Below are 24,100 nucleotides of genomic sequence, written 5' to 3'. Positions count from 1 at the left end.
GTATAATATATTTTATAGGTCAAAGCATTATTAATCACAAAATCATAAAACTTTAGTTTTCAAGTGTGACACTTTTTTTCAGAGACCTGTTTTTAGCAAAAAAAAAGGGTGAATAATTAGAATTTTGAAAAATATTCTTTAAAAAAATTTTTCAGTAAATACTATATGAATAAAATATATATTTGGGGCCAAACACTTTTTGTATTTACTTACTAGCATTGACTACCCTAGAAATCTGTGTTATCTGCGAAATCCTAGTGAAATCATAAATTTCTGGCGCTTCCCATAAATAATTAACAAATTCATCTCAAAAATTCCAATATGTGACCAAATAACTATTTGATGTGATTCGTTTGCATTTAATAAGGAATAAGATAAGATCACAAAAAATGTCGTCTCTGCTTCTTTTCCTATTTTTATCTACAGAAAATTAGGAACTGTTATCACATTCGCTAACCGAATGTGTTAAACAATGAAATAAAAAAAAATAATTAACAAAAAAAATAAGAAATAAAATTTTGAAAAAAACATTTTGGAAATACTACGTTATTTTTAATTTTTGTAAAAAAGTTTTAACGTAATAATTACTTGTTTTCGGTGAAAACTGAAATAATATATTATGCAACAAGTGCGGTAAACAGTATTTGTCTCTCGAGTTTATTTGACACGAGCGGGGGGAGTGTTTAATAAACGAGTGAGTTAAAATGTTTACGGAACGTGTTAATTATGTGATAGAAAATGCTGATGAAATGCTAGCTTCAGTATATCCGGTATCTGCGACGCGACGCTTGCATAAAAACTTTATATATATAACAACTCTGTGCTTTGCGTCCAGTTCTCCTTGTAGCGGGTTAAAGAAAACCTCGTAGTTCTGTTTGCAAAAAAAAAAGTGTTTTTTAAAAACGAGATCCTTCGTTAGAAAACCTTAACTGGCGCAGTCGTGACGGATTTGGGGTAGTTTTCGGTCAAAGCCACGTCATCGGGACGATTTGATCGCGAAACGTGGGTTTCAACCCTTAGACTCCAAAACGAACCAGTGATAGACTGTCTGACAAACCCAACGTGATTGAGTTCGACTGAGGGCAAGGAAGGCAAGAAATCACCCCCGCAAGCAGTGCTACGCAAGGAAAATTCCAATAGGAAGAATAGGCTGACGACTAAGAGAAATCAAGGTTAGTGCCCAAAATTCCTATTGTTCTCCTTTCATCTTCCCTGGTTAGGACGGTGGAAATAATTTTAAGGATTCTTAGTTTTAAGTTCAATTTTAAGAAATTTCAAAATCAATTAAATTTATGAACGAAGATAAAGACGTCGACAATTTAAGTGCGTTTTTTACTTCATTAAATTTAGTGGAACAGAAAGTAGAGAACAGTCAAATCAATTTGAAAATGAATTCTAATCAATCGTCGAATTCAGGTGTAAATTACACTTTGTTAAAAATGTTTATAGATAGTATTCTGCCATATAATGGTGATTCCAACACTTTAAATAGTTTTCTATCAGCTGGAGATTTCCTTTTTGATACATATGGTCAAGGAAACGACGAAATTTTAAAACAATATTTGTTAAGAACTATAAGAATGAAACTTGTTGATCGCGCACAAATTCTAGTAGGCTGTAGAATGGAGTTAGTAACGTGGGACAATATTAAAGTAGCTTTGTTAAATTGTTTTGGCGATAGACGAAATTTAGAATGTTTAGAACAGGATTTGTTTATGGCCACCCCCTTTAAAAATGAACATCCTTTAGATTTTGGGAAAAGATTACAAGTTTTAAGAAGTATCCTTGCTCAAAAAATTAATGCATTTCCTGCCGATACTATGGATAATGCAAGCAAAGTAATTCATTTACGTCAATACGATCAAATTTGTTTAAGGACGTTTATTAGAGGATTACCAGGACAATTACAAAGTATTATAAGACTTAAAAATCCAAGCTGTATAGAATTAGCTATGACCCAAATTATTGAAGAGGAAAATTTTCAATATACACAAAATATCTTCAGAACTCCAATTCAATCAAAAGTTTTACCTAATACTTCTATCGAACCCGTTAAACAATTTTCACAAAATCCAAATTATTTTAGTAACCAAAATTTTAATTATGTACAACCGATTCGCCCTACAAATTATTTTCAAAACAATAATCACCATAATCAAAATTTTAGAATTAGGCATGATCAAAATCAGTTTACTCCCCAGACTAATAGTTTTCCCAGAGGTCCAATTAATATGCCTCAACCACGCGAAGTTCCAAGAAATTTTCCTACAAATAGGCAAGTTTTTGGCCCACCTAAAAACGTATTTAAACCGACAGGTCAGGTACCTAACAATAAACCCGAACCTATGTCAACAAGAACAAACTATACTATACCACGTCAAAATAATCAAATTAACCATTTCAAACCTACTGGCCCTAGAAATTTTATTTCGCAAGAATTATACCAAATCGACGAAAGTAACGCGGTACAAACAGATGAAACATCTGCGGTATTTCAAAATGAAAATATTCACCAAGACGAATACTCTGAAATTGAATTTTCAAATCAATCTGAATACTTTAATGACACTCAAAATTTTGACGAACACCCTGAAATTGAAAATCAAATCTCTCAAAATTTTACAATAACGAGCCAATGCGACTCAACGAAATGACATTAGAAATGTATACCGAAATTAATAATAGTTTACCGTACATCCAGATTAAAGAACCCGCAATTAAACTTTTAATTGATACTGGTTGTTTTCACTCGATTCTTCGACCTTCCATTGCAGAAAAATTTTATTATGAAAAAATATATCATTCCCCAACTATTATTAAAACAGGAACTGGTGAAAAGGAAACTCTATTTAAAGCAGATATTCCGGCTTTCCCAGAATTAAAGGCTAATACCAACCTATCTTTTATCCTTTTTGACTTTCATAAATTCTTTGACGGTATAATAGGATTAAACGACCTAAAACGTTTTAATTTTTCTATCGATCTTGTTAATAAACAATTAAGGAATAATACAACTAATATACCAATTTTATTTAGACAACCACAAAACGAAGTATATTGTATTACTGTGAATGCACACGAAATTGTTAACGTAAGAATTCCAGTAACACAAAACAATGATGTTATTATTCCCGAGCAAGTCATTGAAGGTCTCTATTTTCCAGAAACACTTACTACTGCAAAAAACGGTTTTGCGCAAACAGAAGTTTTTAATTACACTGAGAAAAATATAACGTTAAATTTCCCACAACCTCTAAATGTTTTATCTTTTCCGGACTTTCATAAAGAAAATTTTGAACTAAATATGATAGATAAAGAGTCACTTTTCGGAAATCCTGGAGATATTAATGAAGATATCGATAAATACATACATGAAGAAGATCAAAATATAAGCCTTGAACAATTGGAACAAATTGAAGACGTGTTTAACCCTCTAGAAAATGTAAACACTCCAAAAATTAATATCATCTCGGACATTCAACTTAAACCGCCAAATATTCCTAATACTGGTGAGACAGTACACTCAGCAGCAGAAGATCCAATATTAAATATACCAATTACCGAAAATATTTTAAATACTTACTCTAATCAAATAATATTTAACCAAAAAACAAACGGTCGTTATCACGTAATTAGGAGTTACCCATTCCAAAATAAATCTAGATTTTCTGTTTATTTAAGTCAAAACTATCAAAATGAAATAATTAAATTCTTTTTAGATTATTTGGATCCAACAAAAATGTACTGCCTTTATGTACAAAACACCGAAATAGATTTAAATCGAGAACTATCTGTTTTGTTACCAAATACATTTAAAAACCGTGCTTACAAATTGGTAATATCGAAAACTCTTTTAACTGACGTCACTGACAGGACAAAACAAAAAGACCTAATTGCATATCATCATGAAAAAACCTGTCATCGAGGAATTAATGAAAGCCTAATAGCATTAAAAAGGCTCTATTATTGGCCAAATATGAAAACTGATTTAACTGAATATATTAATAATTGTGACACGTGCCAACAAACAAAATATGATCGACATCCACCAAAATTAAAGTTTATGTTGACACCGACCCCTTCTGAACCATTAGAATCCATCCATATGGATACTTTTCAAATATGTAACGTAAAATTTCTTACAATTATAGACGTATTTTCACGGTACGCCCAAGCTTATCCGTTAGAACCCGCTTGCACAGCAATTGCTATCTTAGACGGTTTAGCGACCTTTATAAGTCATCACGGCCTACCTCAACAAATAACGTGTGATAATGGTACGGAATTTAAAACGTCTTTGCTTTTAGATTTCTGTAAATTGCATAAAATTGCAATTCATTTTACAACTCCCGGCAATTCTAATAGTAATAGTCCAATAGAGAGATTTCACTCTACTCTTGTTGAATTATATAGGGTACTAAAATTAAAAGAACCTAAAGAAGCCCCTAAAAATTTAATAAAATACGCCATTATAGGTTATAATTCATCAATGCATAGCGTAACAAAACAAAAACCTTTTGACGTTATTAATGGAAAAGTAAACGGTTTAGATCCCTTTGATTTAACGGATGAAATCATTGTAAATAATTATATCACAGATAGACGTGAAAGACTAAAAACTATCTATCAACAAATTTACGAAACATCGTTAGAAACAAAAATACGTTTAAATGAAAAACAAAACGAAAAACGAGAAAATCCACCTGAAATGAAACAAAATACAAAGGTTTACGTTACTGACAAAACAGCAAAACGTAGTAAGGACAAACCCCGAAGAAAACCTGTTATTATAGATCAAGATATTGGGAATAAAATTATTACAAAAAATAAAAAAATAATTCATAAATCTCAGATCCAAAAACCTAAAGCTTTTTCTTCTTCGCAGGTTAATGAACCGGACAACGCTGTTCCTTCTTGCAGCTACGCTGTTATTAGTGATAGCGAATAATGATATTGAAGTTATCCCAATTAAAACACCACTTCTCCCCTTCCGCTTAGGAAATGCTCGAATAATTCAACATCAACATACATTTTTGCATTTTGTAGAAACATCTCAACTTTTTAATCAATTACGTAATTTAGAATACGCTTACGCTGTAATCTCAAAATCATTAAACTATACAAATAAACATAATTATCAGAATGTACACTATATTAATGGAAATAATTTACTTAATAATGTTCGATATTTAATTACTCAAGTAAAATTTAAACTTGGTAACATAAAACCTAATAACCGTACAAAAAGAGGTTTAATAAATGTTGTAGGTAAATTATCGAAATGGCTTTTTGGCACTCTCGATTCAGAGGATGGACAAAAATACGATAAAATTATCACAGAACTTGTGCGTAGTAAACATTCATCTGACATCCAACTAAAAAAGCAAACCTCGTTGATTCAACAGCTGATTGACAACTATAATGATACTATAACACTTCTACAGAAAAATCAAGAAGCTATTAAAAAACATATAGACATTTTTGAATATAATTCAAATAAAACTATTACTGACATAACTACTTTCATTAAAGCTCAAAATACACTAATGCAAATAATTCTAAATTGCCAAAGTTTTATAACTTTTTTGGATAATTTAGAAAATGCCATTACATTTGCGAAATTAAATACATTACATCCTGTAGTAATATCGGCGGCCGAATTAGAACAAATAATTTTTAAATTGACTGTTCTCTATGGTGATAATCAAATTCTAATTTTTGAAAATCAAAATAATTATTATCAGTTAGCAAACTTACAAGTTAAATTTACAAAAGATAAAATAATTTTTGCCGTCCATATTCCGATTTTTCTTAAAGATATTTTTGAAATATTCCACCTGTTCCCAGTACCTGTGAATCACTCCTTAATTATACCTAATTCACCCTACCTAATATTGGGCACTGACATGCAACAATATCAAGAATCAATCTGCCCAATCATTGAAGACACCTACGTTTGCGAAAATCAACTTACCCAGCCCATCGGTGATTGTGTGACAACCCTCATTAAATATGCCGAAAACAAAAATTGCCACGTAGTCAATGTAAATGTTTCAACGCATATAATACGACCAATCACTAGTAGATTTGTTTTGATAATACCATCGGAACAGAAACTTAAATTACAAATGAATTGTCAAAACAAAGAAATAGCTTTTATTGAAGAAGCCTGCCTAATCAATGTTCCATATAATTGTGGTATAAGTACCCAAAATACCGAGCTTTGGAATAAAGAAGAAATTTTTAAAGCAAACCCATTCTCACTGCCACCCATTAAAATTGAAAATATGGAACATCACGATGTGAAGTACCAGCCACTCCAACTACAATCGATTGATCTCAATACGATCAAAAAACTACGAGAAGCTGCGAAATCATCGATCCCCGACATTGGTTATGAAATTCATCCAGTCACTTGGAGTCTCGCCACTTCAACAGGAATGATGTTTATTTTAATCTTGTTAATAGTTATAGCATGGAAAATCTACAAGAGCCATTTGCTGCAAGATTCCAAGAAAACCAAGAACGACCAGTCTTCCGAAAACAACCCTTCGTCCCTGTTGTTTTCCACTTCGGAGGGAGGAATTATGTGATAGAAAATGCTGATGAAATGCTAGCTTCAGTATATCCGGTATCTGCGACGCGACGCTTGCATAAAAACTTTATATATATAACAACTCTGTGCTTTGCGTCCAGTTCTCCTTGTAGCGGGTTAAAGAAAACCTCGTAGTTCTGTTTGCAAAAAAAAAAGTGTTTTTTAAAAACGAGATCCTTCGTTTGAAAACCTTAACTTGTTGCATACAATACTTTTTCTACGACCGTTAAGTTTTTGTGTTTTTCAATCATTGTGACGAGACGTGGTCAGGCTTTATAAATCTCTATACCCCAAGTTGGATAATGTTAGACTCCCATACGATCAATTATTTCCTTATCAATGATGTCAAGTGATCACTGTACTTGATAAAAATGTCCGATCTCACCTTGAAAATGGCTTCCCTAGTTACATTTTGAAAAAATATTTTGAAATTGCTACAAAAAAAGCTACACACATTCTTATGAAATTTGAAAGAAAAATTAAAATAAAAAAAATCAAACAATTCATGATCATAGTTTACCCAACACTGTCTGCTGTTGGAAAAATCTGAATATAGAGTGGGGGTGGTCCAAGTTACGCCACTGGTCGACTAGTCAATTAACGGACATTTCGACTTTCGTTTTCGTTAGAGGCGAAAGAGAAAAAACAAACTATAAGGTAGTTAATGATGTACGCTCGTTCCGATGTAAATATTTTAAGTCCCAAGGACGCGATGGAAGCCGACTTCAAATATATGTATTTTTTGTTTTATAAAAATATCATTTAACCGTTTGACACGGGCCCAAAATAGATCTGCAGGCACGCACGCACACAATCAATTTCTGGCGACTTAATTCCCAGCCGTTTTGACTGACATAAGTTGCCGACCTAACAATGATACAATACTTTTTTTCTTATTTTTGTAAACATTTTTCAATATAGTCTCCCCGTAACCATAGCATCCAGCCTTTTTTCCGTAATATAATGGTCCGTAATTAAGGAATTCTTGATGCTCTTTTTCTATTTGCCGCCATCGGAACGGAGACAGCAACTAACTAGTAAAAACTCTCTCTCCCCATCAGTGGTGTATGCCGCTACATTGTTTAAGTTGAAAAAAATACTAACTAGTAGTGTAAAATCACGTCAATGGAAAATTGATCCCCCATATATTGATTTTAGCACTTTTTTTATAATGATAATTGTAAGCACACTTTTAATTAAAAAATGGATTAAAAACCAACCGTAAGAGATAAATTTATGAAATTTTAAGAATATATTAACAACTTAAAATTATTTGTTTATTTTCGTATTGTTAACTAACTTTTAAGTTAACACACTAGTTTTCTGTTGATAAAAATAGGAAAAGAAGCAGAGAAAACATTTTTTGTAATCTTATCTTCTTCCTTATACTTTATACATACTTAAAATGCAAATGAAACATATCATATAGTCTCGCAAATTTGTTAATTATTTATGGGAAGCGCCAAATAATTTATGATTCCACCAGGATTTCGCAGATAACCAAAATTTCATCGATTCATAAGCTATCTCTAGTGTACATTTAAAATGCTCCTATCACTTATCCCAATACCTAAGTAAATACAAAAAGTTTTGAGTATTTTTTTCTTCATCACATAGAACGTCACAAATTTTGCCTTTTTTTGCTAAAAAACAGGTCTCCGAAAAAAAGTGTCACACCGGAAAACTAAAATTGGCAATTTTTATTATTTTGTTATTTTTCATTTTGTTATCTGTTGCATAGCATTTGGCAGTTTTACATTAGTTTCAAATAAATCTGAAGAAAGAAATTCAAGTGATAGTCGAAATACTTAAAGTTCACCATGATGTTTGTGGTAATAGGCAGCAAGAAACGAATACAGGTAGGTAAATAATATTTTGTTTTATTATTCCTTATTTCATTTTTATTTATTTATAAAGTCCGCTTGCCAGCTCTGTAGCATCAAGTTCCACGACGCTTAAAAATTCCAAACAAAGAAGAGATCCAAACAAAGAAAAAGGAAAAAATTTAAAATCAGCCTAATTTGAGTGGTTTCGTAATGTAAACATCAACAGCTGCAAGAAAAAAGACTGACACACAAATAGCAAATATAATTTTTCCCACTGATTCCAGATTGCGCTGAGAGCGCTGAAGTAAAAAAAGCTATTTACCTGGCCATCAAGAAAAAAGTTATGAACAAGCCTTTTAGATGACATAAGAGTTTCTTTACGAAACTATTGATACTCGGGGAAAACCTCATACTTCACAGTATTTGACTGAAATAGTTTGTCATGTAAATTGGAACATGACTGCGAGACTCAAAAGTTATAACTTATGGTTGTTCTGTTGTCGATGTTTTGCTGAGAAAAAACGCTATTAACTCAGATGCTGCAGAGCAGTGGAAACATTTACAATATACCTTTATCAAAAATACACTAAAGTCAGGATCGATGCATCACCATACCATTTTGTAGCCTATATTTGGAACCTTCAAAAGCAAAAATACGAGTTTACACCCGAAGAAAAGAATTTGGCTTTTAATTTTAATTAATTAAAATGAATATTTACAATTCTTATTTCGTATCACTAATTCCAATATGGGGTGTGTGTGGCGCAACTTATTTTAATAAAATACAAACTCTACAAAATAAATTCTTAAAAATGTTATTTAATTATGATAAGGTGATAAATGTATGTATGTATGCATGTATGTATGACACGATAACGATACTAAGAGAACTAATAAAGGACTTCCCAATCCAGTATTCCAAGCAGCATGTACTTCCACAAAATTTAAGAAATATAAATAAATATATTAAATTTGTAAAATAGTTAAAAACTCACCTGAATGTAATTTAAATATAAGTACTTGGGTTGTACACATACCATTTTTTCTGTCTTCTTTTTACGTGATTTACGCACTGTTTAAAAAAATTCTCAATTAATTTTTTGTTACTTATTCGTTTTTTTTTGTTGATTAATAAAAGAATTAAAAAAAAATGGAAAAATGACACTGTGGTGGGCGAACTTTTAGCACTTTTGGTTTTGTACACTCAGATATAAGCAACATGGCGGGGATAGAAAAAGGGGGGAAAATTAGTATTTTTGTTCAAACAATACAACGAGAAAGTGTGTATTTTTTTTTCAAAGGAACTTCCGTTCGTTTCGTCGTGTCGTCCTTTCTGCCCGTGGTTGCGGGACGCGACGTACGTTGCCATCGCTGTTAATATTTTTGTACGCGCTGTAGCGGTCGCGTCGAATTCGCGATCGATAAATAAAATTCCACGTGACTATCGCGGAATCGGATAAATAGCGTAGGAAGCGTCACACACACACACACACCGAACCGAATTTTGTCAGTCAGCTGTTGGTATTATTAGAAGTCTGGAGGCAAACTGTGTCGGCAGTCACGTGAAATTCTTGATGCCCGGCCAACAGTCGTATTTTTAATGCGTTTTCGTGCCCGCTATCAGCGGCATTACTCCATACACATTCGTTTCAATGAATTATATAGTATGTTCGAACCGATAAAATTTATTTTGATTAATCCTTCGGGCGCAATTAAATGGGAACGCGAAATGTTCGTCTTTCGAGGTGTAGAGAGTAATGGATTCTTTGCCGCATATGCATGTACCGTGCATTCAATTTATCTTGATAACATTTTAATGTAGGGTTTGTAACCAAGTTTTTTTCCAAAACACCATCAATTTTTTGGCATATAAACCTATATTATATTTTTTTAATTGGAACACCCTGTATATTATATATGTGTTTAATAGGATATCTTATTTCTATTACAATGATTATATTTTTATATTTTAGTCCACTCGTTTTTGACATATCGGCAAAAATAGGAATTTTTTATATATTTTCAAATACCGTCACTGGCTGCATCAACAATGATTAATTTACAAATTTTAGTAATTAACTATTCTAAATTCTGCTGTATGTGACGACCATTTTCCTAAACGTATTTCTCATACACTCTAATTGTATCATGTTTTTATTTTACAAACTGATTGATTGGCTCTGAAATCCTTTGCCGAAGTTCCACGAAATTATTATAAGCACATCTGTGCACGTGCTTTTTTATGTGTCCCCAAAAGATAAAATCCATTATTAACTGTTGCCTGGCCAATCCATAGTTCCCTCGTTCCCTATTCAACCCCTGGGATATTCCATGCTGCCATATAATCATCGCTGATATATTTGGGGGTAAATCTTCTATATATTGTTGTAGTTGGTGCTTTAAGAGTTGCAAATAATGATCCTCAGTTAACTTTTGATCTATAAATATCGGACCGAAAATATGCCCATCCATGGTGATTTTTACTTCGTGTATTTGTCTAGGATTACAACAACAACAACAGCATTACAACCCTTTGTTGTAGTGCACGAACTTTCATCAGTCCATAAAATGTTTTTCAAAAAATTGTTATTTTAATTATGTCTATTTAAAAAATCCAAACCAAACTTCATCCTCATATGACTTAGTTTTGCCTCAATTTCTTCATTTAAAACATTATGATGCCGGCATACCTTTTTAGCATATAATACCATATAATAATAAAACCATTTTAATAATAATAATAATAAACCAACCGTCTACAGTGTTTACTAATATGTCAAACATATTTTTATTTGTCAGTCACGGCCCCCTTTGCAATTATATAAAAATTTCCTATTTTTGCCGACTTGTCAAAAATGAGTGGACTAAAATATAAAGTGTGTTACATCATTTTAATCGGAATAAGATATTCTATTAAACACATCTATAAATACATTTAAAAAAAATGTTGACGGTGTTTTGTTTTATACGTCACTGGCTACCAACCCTACACTTATATTCAATGGCTCGTGTCAAACTCGCGAATCAAAAGCCGTTTACCGCACTTGTTGAATAATATATGATTTCGTTAGTTGGGTGTAAACCTGTTGAAACATATATTATAAATTAGTTTTGTTTAGTTACTAATATAGTGTATGTAATATATCACGACCAGGTATTCAAAAAAGGATAAATGACTAAAAAAGCCCATGCGGGTGGGAAAATTTATTAGTTGCCGAACATAAGATTCCCAGGTAAGATTGTTTAGTTTTGAACTTTTCCGTGTTGTGTTGAGTTGAGAGAGAGTTGATAGCCTTATAAATTTGGACCTTGCAAGAAGAACAAATGAACGGAATTAAATACGAGACTGTCAGTTTTCCCTGTAAAGGGTTTTAAGTAGTAGCTAGATATTTTACTAGAGGTACGATCAAGAATCAAAACCACGCTCACCGTTGTTAAAATGCTTTTTTGTCAATTTGAAGTTGTTTTAGTTATACCGCGACAGATAAGGGAACCTACTTTTACTACAAATTACAACCGTTCTCTACGAACAAGGAATTCTCGTTTTGATAAGATATTACGCGACATGTCGCGTTTATCAGCAATCTCGTGAGCGAGGAAATATTAAAAACGCGTTATCCGACCTACGATCGAAACGCCTAACTAAGCGTATTTTTACGCAGCCTGTCGAATTGAAACGGTAAACTCCCGTGTAGTGATGGGCACCAGCGAATAATTCGGTGGTTTGCAATCATTCGAACTAATCGATTGGTGTGTCAATTTGAATACCTGATAAAATCATTTTTTCCATAGTAGCCCACCTCACCAAAAAAATTTTTTTTTCGTTTTTTCGTCTTCTAATTATAAATTCTAGTTATTTGTACATTTTTAGCCCTTTGCTTAAAACCAGTGAAAAGTGTTATTTTTTTGATAATTCTATGGATTTATCCTAAAGCCAGAGCTTTCGAAAATCTTATAAATACCAATGACAAATATTTTAATCGATATAAAAATCGTTACTAAACAATAACGTTTTTTTTATTAAATACTTTTTAGTAAGTAATTATTATTGTTGTATGTAACAACATAAATAGGGCCAGAAGCTTCACCAAAATTTGGGTAAATTTAGTTAAAGTTGGTCCCCTATAAATTTATTTTATTACTTAATCAATTAACATGAGTTAAATCAATGAATTTAACTTTGACAAGTGCGGTGTTATAAAAAACGCAATTAGAAATAAACTGAAAATATTATTGCAGCGATAAGAAAGGAAAGCGGAGACATTTTTTAAAAACTGTGTGATTGATATTTAAGCGAATAAAAACAAAAAATGTAATTTAAATTAATTAATGGAAACAAAAAAAAAACAAAGAAATGCCAAAAGAATTTATTTTTTTAATTCTTATTAGTTGATATGCTAAAGTTCTATTTGATATATACGAAATAGATATGTACTAGCAGAAATTAGTCAATAATGATTATTATTTATACGTATTATTATTATTTTACATAGCATATATATTAATATGTAATAATACTTATTTTTTTAAACTCTTTTCTTAATATTAATAAATATACTTTTTATATACCTGTAATCGAGGTAAAATCTTATGTGACAGATAACGCAGCCCTCATTAGAAAAACTTTGCAAAGGACTCAAAAGTTAGACCTCGTGGCTGCTCAGCACACATTTTGAATTTACTGTTCAAACACTTACAAATACGCCACGTCAAGCAGGAGACGACGCTTTAGTCCTTCCAAGTGATGTGCGACGGAATAGCGTTGCTGTTTGTTTAAAGATGTACGTCCGTCAGTAGCATATATTATCAAAAATCTGTGAATAAAACGAAAACCAAATTGATTCGAGAGACTTTTGGTCAATTCTAAAAAAATATTAGATTATGAGTAAATTTATGATTTCATTGACTCTGATTATATTGTCTAAGTGTTGAAGGTTAGAATTCAACATTTTATAAGGCTCGCCTATTGATAATATAAGACACTAATGACAAAACAAACAAAATAGCATCGCATCGTATCATGGTAAGTTCCTTTAAAATAATTTTAAGAGATGAAAAACTAAAACTTGGTATATCTCAAGAATCTTCTATTTTTTCAAAAATCTTATAGCTAATTATGAACAACTAAATTACATTTTCATCTTACACTTACCTCTCAACAGCAGTGTTCCCAAAGGTGTCTAATATTTCAATGATCAAACGAACTTACCTGGTAAGTGAAGTTCGATCGTAATTATATGTTACACCTCTTCGTAGAAATCAATATACGTAGTCCCCCTTCTAGTCGCTAGGTGGCACCACAGCTTTAAAGCAGAGCCAAAAAACTGTGGAATAACTTACCATGGACGGTATATTCGCCATCTATGGTCTTAACCTCATTCTATTTTAAAGCCCGTTTATAATAAATTTGCCAAAGGGCATTTTAGTACTGTTCAGAACAGTAAATTGGGCGGGAATGGGTGATTTCTACGAAGAGGTGTAACATATAATTACGATCGAACTTCACTTACCAGGTAAGTTCGTTTGATCATTGAATTATATGTTACACCTCTTCTATGAAATCAATATACGTAGACTTTCAAAGGCAACTCAGCAAATTTGTTATAAAACGATTTTATTCGGCTATATAAGGAAATCCAGAAAGTTTATGAAAGCCTCGAGTACAAATACAAAATAAATGGCTATCCGAGAAAACAAACCTTCTGAAAAATTCTATGTCCCAAATGTGGCATTAACAAAAAGGCCTGCACTTGCTGTACAAATAGGTCTATTATAAAAAAGGGGAAAACATTTAGAGCATTCTCACCAATCTGCCGTTTTTCCAATCATATCAATTGAAACACCTTTACAAAACGCAGACGATGTTGAGGCATGTCGAGTTCTGTGAACAGTAAAAATAAAAGTGTAGACACCACTATCTTCTAAAGTTATCTTTATTCATCTACTTTTGTTGGGTATAGTTGCTGCCCTACAAGGCTTTTTAAATGTAATGAGTAAACGAGATTCACTGCCTCTTAAAGCACTGGCCCTCTCAATAATATATTTGAAAACACACAAAGATTTACATCTTCATATTTATGCAAAATTAAAAAACAGGTCGAGTCTTATTTATAGCTGAAATCTTAATTTGATTCGTTATTCTAATTTCTAATCCATCTGGAAATGATTTTATGTTGACCAATTCTATAAGAGAGAGCGTTTGGACTCTATGTACAATCGTTAACTTCAGTAGGAGAAACTAATTTAATTGTTTTAATGACAGTTAATTGCTTTAATGACAAGTCATTAGAACGTAACCCTTTTACAAAGTCAGGGACATAACTAGGGCCCCAAGTGCTGTTATATCTTGGTTTACTTGGCCTTAGATTATAAACACCTTAAAAAACCTAGTTAGATTTGCATTGTTAAATAAACCTGATCCAAAAATAAGGCGGGGCTGCACTGAAAGAACTCAATGAGCCATAGGACTTGCCTTGTCTAAAATGAATAGTAAGGAAATCCAATACAGCCTAGGTGAGAAGTAATAACACTCCACTCCCCTCCTTTCGCAAAAGCTCCACCAAAGTTTAAATGCATGCAGGTATTAAATGCCTCAAGGTAGCGCTCTGAACAGATGATAGAAAAATATCCAGCAAATCTTCTGGAATGCTTGCCTGACAAAATCCCTGCAGCCAGGGTAAGGGATTTCCACAAAGGGTGACCTCTCCTGTCAAAAGAAGAAGGTAATTTGTCTGGAATTAGAAACAATAAATAACTACAACGCCTCCCATGAAAAAAAAAGCAAACCAATGCTGGCTGTGCCCGTAAGGGATTACTGCGATCCCTGTAGCTCAATCAGCCTTGATTTTTCGTAAAACAAGTGGCAACAAGCAAAACGGGGGGAAAACATAGAAGAAACTGTCGCTCCAAAAAACAGTAAACGAGTCTTCATTAGATGCCTCCGGATCTGGAAATTAGGAAATAAACTTTCCGCATTTCTTACTTAGGCGAGAAGCAAACAGTTCGATTTTGGGAATCCAAATTTGCTTGTTATTTTAGCAAAAGCATTGTCCGAAAGGTACCATTCACCATCAAAATTCAAATTCGTGGGTTCCTTATGCGCTTCAAAATTATCGGAAGATCGAATGAAAGATGCTTTAACCCATAACCTCCTTTCTTCACACCAACCCCAAGGCGCCTCGAAATTTCGTTTAAAACAGGAAATTTTACTCACCCTATTCTATTTACATACAAAATAGCAGTTGTGTTATCAATCCTCAAAAGTGTCTCGCAGTTAGTCAAATACGAGGCGAAGCATTAGAGACCAAATGAGGCCGCAGTTAATTCTAGTGCATTAATATGAAACTGAGCTTCCCTAGGACTCCAAAGTTCTCTGGCACAATTCCCCAACCCAAAGGAGTACCATCTGAGAAAATCTCAAGTTTGTAACATTGCTGCCTTACAGGGCATTCAGGATTCTGTAAACTTTTTAGCCATCACATAAAATCCCTCCGTAAATTACAAGGAATTATCATCCAAATATCATAATTATCGACAGAGTCTTGAAGGGCTAGATATTTGATTCTCTCAAAAATTCTTAGTATATACCCAACTGTAACAAACTGCTGGGCAAACTGAAAAACTAGCACAGCACAAAGCTCGGCAAAGACTCTTATTTCGCAACGGTTCAAATTGCAAAACTTACTTACTCATCAGAAAAAACAAGTGGTGGGATTCAAAAAAACAAAACCTAAAAATTTACGGGATTTCGAAGGATGTAAAACATTCTTATAATTAATAACATAACCCAACCTAATCAGTGTGTTGCAAGTTACTTGAACATTTTTTAAGGATAGCTAACTATCACCAAATAGTAAAGTTATCTAAATTAACTATTGAGGGAAAAGCCTTGGCAGGGAGATAAGAAACCACAGATTTCATTAATTCTGTAAAGGCCCACGGGGCGGTGCATAAACCAAAGGGTAACACGTTAAACTGATAACAGAGAGCATCAAAATAAAATCTTAGAAAATTCTTTTGATTTTCAATTATTGGGACTAGAAAGTAAGCTTCTTTCAAGTCCAGAGTGGTCATAAAGGACTTCCTTGTGAAGAGTGTTTCTACTAATTTTCTGTCTTCCAGTTTAAAATGACAAGTGTCAATAAAAGCATTCAGTTTCTTTAAATTTAAAACTAATCAAACCGAACCATCCGATTTTGAAACCAAAAAGATCTGTAAAATAAATTGATTCTTAGAAGGTTCGCAAACTGCAATTGCACTTATCTCTAACAGGTGTTTGACCACATTACAAATTGAATCTTTTTCTTGTTGGGACCAAACAGGATCTGTCGTAATCAAGTCCTGTATAACTGGCCTCGCAGATGGAATTTTATATCCATCTAACCAAGGTAGAATCTGTGCATCTTGAGTTCTAGAGTTCCAAATGTCCCGAAACTCGTGCAATCTTTCAACAAAAGTACTTACTATTTTTTCCTGGGGACACAACTCCACCCCCTTTCCTCTCGAACCTTCCTGTATTCCCTCTTTTGAGGGTACAATGACTTTCACCCACTTCAGCCTTGCAACTTCCGGGAACGAAGTGGGACGGTCGAGTTTAAATTTGTATGCTATAAAAGCCTTGTTCCGGATGCACCTGACTTTAACTCGGCCACTAATCTGCAGCTAATCTGATTGATTTGAGCCTATCAGCCAAATCTTCTCCATATAAACAAGAGTGCAAAGAAGCATCAACGAGCACTTCCTTCATATAAGGCTGCATTTCATTTGAGACCAGCGAAAGGCTTAACGCGGCTGAACTTCTATATACTGAACCTAAATGGTGTATTTTGCTTAAAACAAATATTGCATTACTCAACATTTCGATGAGAAGTAAGTACTACTCATCCTTAACCGGTTTCAAAAGCAAGGTCAAGAGCGTCCTACCAACCACCATCAAAGCACCCCTTGTTGCAGTCAGTCTCTCATCCCTTTTCTTTCCACCTTTGTTGATGGCAGATTTCATCTGCACATTCAATTTAGGAGAGTTATTGAGCGGCAATTCTTCGGCACAGGATATCAACGCAAAAGGTCACTGAGACAATCTTCGGACACACCGGATTTCAAAAAGGTATTAATCTGACTTGCCAAAATGTCATGACACATCAAACTTTGTGTTGGGACTATCGACCCCATAGCTTAAAGGCCATTTTGCTTTAAATCCGTCTCAAGGGGCTCAACAATGACATCAGAATTAATTGAAGGGCCTAAAAAATATACTTACGATGGAGTAAATGCATTCCAACAGCCATAAAAAATTGTTCATTATGTCCCAGTATCCCGGGCGCCTCATCCATAGCCGGACGAGCCAGAAAACTCTATTTTTTCGATGTCGAAAAAATATAAAACCATATGTATGGCCGACCCCCTCACAAAAGGATTGCTTCCAATTGTGAAACACTTACATACGACTGCTGTCGTATAAGTGGGAAAGATGGGGGGTCTTTCGAGTTCTGGGGATTCCGATCGGAACCCGGACGATGAAGAAATCGTCTCCCAATTGTAAGAAAATCTCGTTGATGGGAACCACGCCACTAGCGATTATGTAATCGCGGATGGAAAGATTTAATCTTTCGTCGTAGGTAGGTTCTTTCTTCATCCGATAAGGAATAACGTAAATCTCACTTGTACTTCTCCATTTAACTTCCAAAAACGCTGAAAAAAGCTGAAAACACCGACGCCGAATAAAAATGAACATGTGCCACCAAAGCACAAAAAGAGGAATGAGGTTAAGACCATAGATGGCGAATATACCGTCCATGGTAAGTTATTCCACAGTTTTTTGGCTCTGCTTTAAAGCTGTGGTGCCACCTAGCGACTAGAAGGGGGACTACGTATATTGATTTCATAGAAGAGGTGTAACATATAATGGACTTAAACATGCAGCACAAGAATATTTATATTCGAAAACCAATATCAGGTGCCCTTGATATTTTTGCAGAGAAAAAACGCCTTGGAATAGTGGAAGTATTTACAATATATCTTCGAGAATGTTGGAGAATTACCTTTATCAAAAACACGAAAAATTCAGGGTCGATGTAAGCAGGGACTCACGCCATATCATGCAGAAAGATAAAGTGTATATGATTAAGTTATTTGTCATATTTTTTGTAAAGAGTTGTGTTTTACTTTGTATTTGTGATAATATTTTTACGTTGTGCTTTTTGTATTGGTCTCAATAACAAAATATTTTCAAAAAAATCATGATTTTAAATTACAAGAATCAAGTGATGACAATCAGAAGATGTAAGTTCGACCGAGTAGTAAATATACGATAGTGCCCATCTCTACTCCCGTGCTTTAGACTTTCGAACGTAAAACAAACAAAAGCGTTATTTGTATTGACGCGCCGTGTGGAGATTTCCAGTCGTTGTTAAACGATAATTTTCCGCAAAGATAAATTACCGGCTTTAATTCGCGTTCTCGGACGGCGCGGACGCGTGATACGTATACAGGGTGTCCGAATATAACGATTTAACACGAACCTGGCCGAGTTACACCTCGAAACCCGGACGTTCGGGGCAATAAATCATATTAACAGCGTTATCGGTTAATATTTTTGTATGCCTATCTGCTACCGTCCTCGCAGAGAAAGCTGGCAACGTTGTATTATATTTATTCGTTTTTTTTTTCAAAGAAACTTCCGCAGGCTACGGAAATACGATTTACGAAACTTCCCGATTCGTCCTGCTTACGGTATTATTTATTATTTTAATTATCACAGATAAGTAAGCTAAATCAGGTATTGTACGACCAAAAATATAGTGCATTTATTGCTTTGACGTTTTAAGCATTTTACAGATGATTCTGCATCAAGCAGGTCTTGCCTGAGATGGCACGTAACGAATATTTGCATCAAAATACCGAAAAAAAAATTATTGCAATTTTTATTATAGTTTGAAAATATACGTAAATATAGCAGTTTCGAGAATCGGAACTTTTTTTTAGTAAATTTCTTCCTCTTTAAGCATCTCTTTTCAAACTATCAGCAAAAAAATAAACACTGCTTTTTACCATCTTTAATTGTTTATAACTTTGACAGATGAAACAAACTCACGTGACTCGGCGGCAAGTGATACGTATTAATCTAGTGGCCCGCTGCAAGCGGGTTGACCGACAACTAATTATCCGTATTTCGGATACTGCTGGCACTTGATTGATGTGTTCTTATTTTAAGAACCAGTCCGCGTTCCAACAATCACAACGTTACACTTCGAAACGAAGATAAAAAAGGCCCCGGTGATTTTTTCAAAATCGCTAGCCGACAGCGCTCGCCATTTTGCTGTTTGGGGTTTACGCGTTCGCCTACGCTGTTGATATTTATTAATAATAATAATGATGATGATAATAATAATAATACCACACTTACCTTTGACTGTGGTAATACCCGAAGACAAACGCCAACCATAAACATAAAAAAGTGTATCTTCCATCCATTCCATCTCTAACTAACGATGGAACACGTATGCTGAATCATCTCCTCTAAAATCACTTAGAAAACCTGCTAAAATTAGTGCACAAAGCCAGCAATGCAAATGCCAGGCGGTAACAGTGGTCAGAGGAAAACTCACATCGGACGCCGCTCTCCCCCTGAACGAGCACGTCACTATAAATGCGATGGATAACCAGCCCTACAAATACCTAGGAATGCTACAATCAAACAAGATAGAACACGCTGAAATCAAAAATATTCTCATCGATAAATTCAAGCAAAGGTTAAATGCTCTCCTTAGAACAGAGCTAAATTCGATTAACATTACCAAAGTCATTAATTAAGTTAGGAAAACCAGATACGACTCTGGAAAAAATTCAAACGAAACCTAAACAACGTCGACCGAGACGCTCCCCTTCAATGGCTGAGTAAAGGCTATTTAATTCCAGAAACAAAAGGGTTTGTTGTAGCTATGCAAGAGACCAGGTTGTTGGCACCCAGAACTATCGAAAGTACATCATGAAAGAAAACATTGCATGCTTTCGGTATGCCCCAAACTAGCCAACACAAAATATATAGAGAGGCTGGCGGCACAACAAAGTTAGGACATAAACCTTGAAGATAAAAAGCCATATTTCTGCCTCCAAACACCACCAGTCATCGAGAGTAACAAAGCGAAGATCTGCTGGGACAAAGCCATAATCACATACAAGGAAATCGGGCATAATCAACCAGACTTAACAAATACCGCATATTTAGTTGATATATCCATCAACACCACGCACAACATCGACTCTAAGAAGGCTGAAATGGGAAGTTAAAGAAGTGTGGCACATGGAGAGAGTGGAGGCAGACCCATTGATTATATCCAGCATGGGTGTTGTACCGACGAACCTGAAAACAAACTTAATTAAACTGGGTCTTACCATATGATCCAGAAGTCGGCACTCTTGGATGCAGCGAACATTGCCCGATCGTCCTGGAGGGGAACGTAGTCTTGCTGCCCCGCAAGAAGGAGTTACCCAAGTATCGCTTGGAGACCATCATAACATAAATCACAGTGCGATGATATTTGAATGTTTCGAAAATTTATATTGGACCTCAATAACTGTTGTAAGAAAATTGACTTGAATGAAAACGTCATTGTTCCAGAAGAAACGGACAATGGACTTCGCAATGATTTAACTTGAAACCCGATTGCAAGTCTCTACGCAAGCTCAGAGACCTTCCCAACAGAAGAACATGATCAACTCCCCTCTCAGGATAGGAATCCTATACTTCAGTAATCTCTTCTGCACACTCAATAGACTGAGTGTGGCAGATATATATTGGTAACCATACCACCGAGCTATAGACAAGCTTGGACTTAAGGCAACTGTTAAATAACAATTTATTAGTATCCTGAATTTTTTTATTACGAATAGTAAAATTCGCACTGTATTGGATACATATACTATGGTTTCTTTGGTGAACCATGATCGTCTAGGTGGTTTAGTGATTGTGAAAACGGCAAAAATATTGTTTAGTATGTCGTAAAAAATTTCTAAAGCCCTTTCGACATCCGAGCACTCCATAACACTATTCCAGTCTGCATGCTCTACATATGAGGATAGTGTTCCTGCACTACGGTAAAAGGCATGGTACACTTGCGGTGAAAAATGATTTCGAACAATGGATACTCGAGGAAGAAAGGTCTCAGCGCCTGGGGTATAGGCAATACACTTTACACATTTGCCAATAGTAAAATTATTGCGTTTTTTCTTTGTTTAAATATTTTACAAACGCAATGGCACAAGGTACGTTTTTCACACAGTGTGGGGAATGCGCGTTATTAATTTCAATGGAAAAATTTACGTCGAAACCAGTAAATGTTATTGCGAACTAAATTGGGGCTATCGTGTTAATCGTTATCTCGCTCTGGCGTTACATCAGCGATCTTCATATTCGTTTTGACCTTTCCCAAAGTCCTTCGGCCTTATCGTTCGTTCCAAGGTTTAGTTTTAATTATTCAGTCCGTAGAAACTAGTCTTTGCGCGAGGTACCACGGCTGTCGTTAACCGACTCTCACTTCGGGCGGATGCGCCGGTCCTAGACATTTATTAATTTTATTAGGACGGTATCCATCTTTTTTTTTATTTTGTTTTAAAAAATATACCTACCTGTTCAGTGCCCTCCTTAATTTATGAATTTACCGACAAAGAATCCAATTTCGTTACCATAACAACGGCGTTTAAAGTAAACCGTTCGCGGCCACGTGACGTGACACGTTCCCGGCACGTGACGTTCCGTTTCTTGGACGCCTACGTCGCGGAGGTCGCCACCCCTTTTTCTCCGATTGGCGCCCCCCCCCGCGATTTTCGCGAAAACAGTGGTTGTCAAACGAACACCCCGCCAGTTAACATTTTTTTTTCGAGAAAGCTGGTGTGTTATTTGTGTGATGGATCCGGCCAGACGACTGCGATGGTTTTACGCAAACGCTTTATCTCGCAACTCGACCTTGATAGATAAAGAAAAGGAAACGGCGATGATCCGTTCCGAAATTATCAAAAAATTTTATATACAATTTAAAAAAATAAAACAGTTGTACTTGTAGTACTTTGAGGTTATGTTTGTCTAATTTTGTTTTGGATTGGTGTTTAATGATTTAATTAAAATGTTTAAGCCCCAGTCTGTTATATGAAAAACGAAAAAAGGTTGTGAAAATCCACATAATTTCCGCATATTTGAAAAAATAAAACTTTTTGAAAAATTCATTTTATTTTGTATTCAATCTGTACTGAATATATCTTTAAAAACGAACTCATCTCTTCCTAGACGTGAGAGAGTGGTAAAAAAAACACCAAAGATGTTTTCATATTAATTGTGGTCCGTAAGATGTTTAAATGTTTTAGCTTGAAAGGGAAGAAGTTATGCCAGCTTCCAGCCAGTCTGAATTGACCTGACCTAGTAGATAACAAAACCAAAAATTGTGTTTTTTTGAGCAAGTTTTATTTCAAAATCAACAGGGGCGACCGAGTGCCCTGTTTTGGAGGAGTTTTTTCACATACCTTTGTTATAACCACGCTTTAAAAATTGCTGGAATAGGAAGTTATTACCAATTTTTTTTTTAAATTTTGTTGTGTGCTATTGTGCCACGCACAGGTTCAACTAGACTGCGCCAGGCATCTTTTATTATTATTATTATTATAATGTTTCTTTTTTTCCAGTTCTGTAAATTACATCTGCATAGGTCTGTATCTATCTGCTTGTTTTTCTGCTTTGTTTCTGAGTCATTTCACACATTGCCAAAATTTCCAATGGTGTCTATAGCGTTAAACCGACAATGGAGTAATTAGTTATAAGTAATTAATATTTTGTGGCCTAAAGGTTTCACATATTCCTTCAGGTAGAATTTTTTTTCTACAATGCTCCACATTTCATCCTTTGTAACTTTCTCTGAGAAGTCAATGTTCTTTTGTTGTAGCCATAATTTTTGTGGAATATCATCTAATAACTTGCATCGTCGATCACCACCCACGAGCATAATTTTCAAAATTTTGCCCGTTCATATTGTCGTGATATTTTTTTTTTATTTCACTTTCAAGTTATAAATTGGCCTCCTTAATAAATCCTTCTTTAAAACCAACTTAAGGAACCGATGAAAATCCAACTATGTAGGAAATCTATTTTTCATTGATTTTAATCACAGTACGCCAAACTTTTAAATAAAACATTTTGTGAGCCTTTTAGTTTGCGATGTCGAGGAAAAAATAACTCTAAATCCGCAGAACGAAGGCACTTCGAAAATTGGGTTTCTTCTTTCTTCTTTACTCCTAATGGCCACGACTGCATAAGGTCATTCGGCCAGCTTACACAATTTTTCACATTATTCAGATATCCTACAGAATGCCTTCTTAAGAGAAGGGTCTGGACCAATCCATCATCCTCTAGGTTTTTGTTTTTTACGTATACAAAAACGGAAACTTCTAAATAAATTGTCATAAAATGACGACCGATTCTTCAAACGGCTCCAGCAATCATCTAATACGGGATATCCGATCCCATCCGGCCTGGTTACCAGCGTGAATATAGGACATTCGGAAACCGTATTTACATACACCTGATGGAATTACACATCACAAATCCGTGTACATCCACGTAAGACGAACACTATTTCCCAAAGTTATAGGCACTACGTCTCTATCACGTCAGATAACGACTATACGTAACAAT

The 24,100-nt window shown here is 34.5% G+C and overlaps 1 protein-coding gene and 2 long non-coding RNA genes across 4 annotated transcripts in view; 1 reads left to right on the top strand and 2 right to left on the bottom strand.

Annotated features, from left to right (window-relative positions):
• The window catches only part of LOC132698752 (hepatic leukemia factor), a 104,994-nt gene that overhangs the window by 3,274 nt on the left and 77,620 nt on the right, over window positions 1–24,100 (top strand). The window lies entirely within an intron of this gene.
• LOC132698755 (uncharacterized) lies at window positions 13,077–22,292 on the bottom strand. 2 transcript variants are annotated; one of them, XR_009618415.1, is made up of 4 exons: window positions 22,048–22,292; window positions 19,826–21,976; window positions 19,514–19,766; window positions 13,077–13,235 (listed from the first exon to the last, which is right to left on the bottom strand). It is a non-coding gene; the product is annotated as an uncharacterized LOC132698755 (long non-coding RNA). The 2 variants fall into 2 exon arrangements; XR_009618414.1 differs by lacking the exon at window positions 13,077–13,235 and having other exon boundaries at window positions 19,051–19,766.
• On the bottom strand, window positions 14,959–18,315 carry LOC132698754 (uncharacterized). Its single transcript, XR_009618413.1, has 3 exons — window positions 16,885–18,315; window positions 15,208–15,367; window positions 14,959–15,152 (listed from the first exon to the last, which is right to left on the bottom strand). It is a non-coding gene; the product is annotated as an uncharacterized LOC132698754 (long non-coding RNA).

This window comes from Cylas formicarius, unplaced genomic scaffold (genome assembly GCF_029955315.1).
Source record: "Cylas formicarius isolate icCylForm1 unplaced genomic scaffold, icCylForm1.1 PGA_scaffold_2__14_contigs__length_35257938, whole genome shotgun sequence".
NCBI classification, from domain to species: domain Eukaryota; kingdom Metazoa; phylum Arthropoda; class Insecta; order Coleoptera; family Brentidae; genus Cylas; species Cylas formicarius.
Note: the sequence above shows the minus strand (reverse complement) of the source record. Positions and strands in the feature narration are given on the sequence as shown.